The sequence below is a fragment of the Schistocerca serialis genome, chromosome 3 (assembly GCF_023864345.2).
Source record: "Schistocerca serialis cubense isolate TAMUIC-IGC-003099 chromosome 3, iqSchSeri2.2, whole genome shotgun sequence".
NCBI classification, from domain to species: Eukaryota; Metazoa; Arthropoda; class Insecta; order Orthoptera; family Acrididae; genus Schistocerca; species Schistocerca serialis.
Genome location: NC_064640.1, coordinates 527606562 through 527611679, shown reverse-complemented (window position 1 = coordinate 527611679; position 5118 = coordinate 527606562).

Sequence of the window (5118 nt, the reverse complement as noted above, 5' to 3'; positions counted from 1 at the left end):
CACTAAACAACGATTACCAGTAAAAAATATTTTTGCATACTTACCGAAACATCTTCTGAGCTAGTAAGGTTGCGTGATGGACACCAAGACTCACCACCATCACTGTCAAAATGATCAGAATCCTCATTTACAATACTATCACTGCCATATACGCCTAGCCTTCAGGTGTATGTGAGCGTTCAGCCATTTTGATGTGGCTTTGTGACTATGTATGTTCTGAAAAAGACACCAGGTGGCAGAGTATAGAATTACATTACGTCATCACCTGCAACCTGAAAGACGGAACTTCCTCACTCCAAGATGAGGAGGGCATCGTTAAGAATTTCATAGCATAAGTATCTTAATTTCGACAAAAGTATCGCCTGTGACTACATGTCTCCGACCCCTTCATATATCTGTCTATTCCGCAATGTTGTGGATAATGTACCAGAATGGAAGCCTAATAATTTCACCGTTGATTTCGAATCAGCCGTGATTCTGCGCTAAAAGTTGTGATCCCGTCAGTTCAAGTGCATGACTGCCATTTCCATATGAAGAAATTTCTCCGGACGAAAGTGCAAGATTTGGGATTTATTTGCAAATACAGAGAAAACGAAGAAATAAGGCTGCAAATTCGTATGTGTGCTGCTCTGGCGTTCGTTCGACCTGAAGATGTCTGCGATGGCTGGCTCGTGATACATTCACAAGCACCGGATATTTCGACTATTTTGTAGATAGATGGTTGGAGAATGACGAAAACACTATCAGTCTTTGGAACTGCTACAGACGGCGCCATCGCACCACTAAAGCTGTAGAAGGTTGGCACAACAGAATTAATAATCTTCTCTGAAAACCGAATCCTAAAATTCAAGACGTGATCGAGCGTATGAAAGCAGGAGCAGAGAACTCGGCATATGCATTAATGAAGTCAGAACTAAATATGGAAGGCGAACGAAAGAAAACAGCTTATACGAAACGTGATGAAAGACTGGAAAAAATAGTAGAAAAGTATGAAGAGGATGGTGACATTAGGGCTTGTTTGAATGCAATCCCTTATGTCCAAAAATTTGAATGAAGCCATATGTTAGTGTTGGACGATGTATGTGAAAAGAATGTACAAAATGTAAATACTCATAGTAATTTAAAAATTTAAAAATAAAATATAAAATTAAAAAATACAAAAAAATAAAAATATAAAAAAACATAAGAAACTGATTTCAAAGACGCCTAATTGACAATTTGCTCTTGCCATTTAGCCAGTCCAAAGCCTGGATAAAGTGTGATGGGAGTCTGTTTATTACGAAAGATACCATGGTTGACTGTTGGATATTTCTTTTATTTTCTCTCTGACACAATCACAAAATTTTCACATATGGCCTGTACCAGCCAACGTCGTCCATCTCCAGAAACAATGTAAAACATGTATATAAAATTATAAACATACAATTTAAAAATCACATCTCTTCTGCCTGTCAAAAGCATACTTTAAAATGAACATAAATAAAGAGTGACTCATAACTAAGGATTGCATCTCATGTATATGTAATGTAAAGTATGTAAATGCGTTGTCGCATAATGTGCGAAGATGAAGGCGCACTGTACAAGGGCTGCACGTATGCTTCGCTAGATGTGACGTGAGAAGCCGTGTACAGCTAATTATTCCTATATATGTGCCTAACCCTGGACTTTTAGTTAGTATGAAAATGCGTCTTAGATACATCTACCATATGCTGATCCACGGCTGTGGACCATATTTTACTTTATGTTTATTTTAAATTATTCTTTGTGAAGCAGAAGTGGTTATACATTTAAATTCTGTGTTTGCAAACTGTTTTTTCTGTTTTCCATAGTATTATCTGAAGATATAGTACTAAGTAAAATTATCTAACAAAAAAATTATCACTTCTCATAATAATAAATATGGCATTACGAATCTTGTTCGATCGTCACTAGTCCCCTTCACCTGTAAACCACGTGAGGGTAAGTTTACACGGAGTGTAAAAATTGGCTATTGCTCACAATTTAGGCTGGAAGAGTTGTCTGGCAATGTCACAGCCACACGATTTACCGCCAAATGTACGGCAACGCTGCCGGCCACTGTTGCCCGGCAATGTTTGCAGCAAAACCTTTCTGGGCCAAATGTGTTTACATGATCCAGCGTAATGAAATAAACCAAGATAGTGGGTGTGAGTGGAGATCTCCTACATTTGCATTCTACAACAACAAAACTAATAGGGCATCATGGATGCCTTTAAAAAAAGAAAAAGCTTCCGAAACTTTAGCTTGTTAACTGATACTTGGAACATACGTTTTCCAGAATGCTGAAATCCGATTTAGAATGTATTGTTTAAAAGTAATTCGTCCGAGAATTGTTAAAACCAATACCACTATTATGTACTATATACGAGTTACAACCGTTCAGTTTTCGGCTAGTGGGGGTTGATACAGAGGTATGATATTCCTCTTTCACGAGCTGAAAAAAATACATTTTTAAAAGTTTTCGCCAGAGCTGCTAGTTATTTGCTGTTGGCTGACAAGTTTCGGGTTTTACCTATTTTCAGATGCCACCTGTTACAGAGAATAAAATTCGTAATGAATCGATGCGTCGAACATGAATAATAAATGTAGACTGTCAGTAATAGTATGGTTCATATGGTAACTACTTACATATTTTGTATGTAGGATATGTTTGGTGTGAACAGCTCTATTTATGTCATAACACTTACACGTATCTCAGATCTGCGTTAAAATATGTCACAATTGTAGTTACACCTTACTATATAATGTTAATATACCTGCATAATATATATTTTCCTTAGTTGCTGTGCCTTAATATCCCAGCATGATGTGATTCAGGTGACAACGATATTTTATATACAATGGAAAAGTTCCTCAATGAACTACACTGTGCGTCACGCTGGATTATTTTTCGTAAATATTAACACAATTTTGACAGACGTTGATGCAACGAATTTTATTATGTCTTATGTAATCTTTGATTTATTCAATTTACTTCGCGATTGTTTAGATTAGATTAGATTAGATTAGTTTTTCGTTCCATAGATCCGTGTTGAGAAGAACCTCGTGGATGTGGAACATGTCACTTTTTTTTTAAGCTGAAATAACAATACTAATAGTATGAATATATACAATACATCATTTGTTTCTATTAAAAAATTCGTCAATGGAGTAGAAGGAGTTGGCCACTAGTAAGTCTTTCAGGTTCCTTTTAAACTGATCTTTATTTGTAACTAAATTTTTTATTTGCTAGCAAATTATTGAAGATGAGTGTTCCTGAGTAGTGGGCCCCTTTTTGAACTAAAGTAAGTGCTTTTAAGTCCTTGTGCAGATCATTTTTGTTCCTGGTATTGTATGTATGAACTTAGCTGTCTGTTGGAAAAAGAGATATATTATTTAGGACAAATTTCATTAAGGAGTAAATATACTGAGATGCAGTAGTTAGTATACCCAGTTCTTTGAAGAGGTTTCTACAAGACGTCCGTGAATTTACTCCACAAGTAATACGTATTACACACTTTTGGACTGTGAGAACTTTTGTTTGACTTAAAGAGTTACCCCAAAATATATACCATATGACATTATGGAATGAAAGTAGGCAAAGTATGCAAGCTTTTTCACTTTTATGTCGCCTACGTCTGCTAACACTCGAATTGCAAATACAGATTTGTTAAGGCGTTTCTGCAGTTCTGTGGTGTGCTCCTCCCAACTGAATTTATTATCAAGTTGTAATCCCAGGAATTTTAGACTGTCAACCTCTTCTATCTGCTCTTCTTCGCACTTTATGCATATGCTGGGTGGAAACCTCTTACAGGTTCTGAATTGCATATAGTGAGTCTTTTCGAAGTTTAATGTCAGTGAGTTGGCTTTAAACCATTTATTAATATCCATGAAAATATCATTAGCAGATCTTTCTAGAACTACACTCGACATACTATTTATTGCAATACTTCTGCCATCTGCAAACAAAACGAACTCTGCTTCTGGCAGTGTAACTGATGAGAGATCATTAATGTACACAAGAAAAAGCAATGGCCCTAAGATGGATCCTTGTGGGACACCACATGTAATTTCTTCCCATTCTGATGATGACTGACGACTTAATTCACTAGTCCCTTGCACTGACGCCTTTTGTTTCCTGTTAGCGAGTGACACCATAGAATTATAATTTATTTAAAAGGATGTTTTGGTTTACACAATCGAATGCCTTTGACAAATCACAGAAAATACCTGCTGCTTGTAACTTATTATTTAATGAATTAAGTACATTTTCACTGTAGGTGTAAATAGCCTTTTCGTTATCAGAACTCTTCAGAAATCGAAACTGTGTTCTTGGTAATACGTTATTTGTGGTCAGATGGTTGAGAAGCTGCCTGTACATTACTTTTTCTAAAATTTTTGAGAATGCTGGCAAAAGTGGAATCGGTCTGTAGTTTGATGGCATCTCTTTATCGCCTTTCTTGAATAGAGGCTTAACATCTGCATATTTCAGCCAGTCAGGAAATGTAACAGCTACAATTGACTGGTTATACAAGTAACTTAGAATTGTACTAAACTCACAAGAACATGCCTTAATTAACTTTGTAGATATTTCATTGTAACCACTAGAATGCTTTGTTTTTAAAGATTTTATTATGGGAGTTATTTCTTTTGGTGAAGCGATTGACATATTCATGTACCTGAAGCTATTTGTAAAGGCTAGTTTCAGATATTCAAGGGCGTTATTTACTGATCCTGACAATCCCATTCTATCAGTAACAGTTATAAAGTACTTGTTAAATAGATTTGCCACACAATGCCCATTGGTGACTAATGTGTCATCTACCCTTAGTGCTATTTGCTCCTGTTCCTTTCTGGTTCTACCAGTCTCCTCTTTCACTATATCCCATATTGTTTTTATTTTGTTCCCTGATATTGCTATCTTCTTCCCATAGTGCAGTTGTTTAGATGTCTGAATTACTTTTTTTAATATTTTACAGTATTCCTTGTATTTAGCTAAATCATCGGCATTGGAGCTATTATTGGTCGACAGATACATTTTCCTTTTGGTCTTACAGTAAATCTTTATTCCTTGTGTGATCCATGGTTTTATTATAGACTTCTGTTTAATTTGAGTAACTT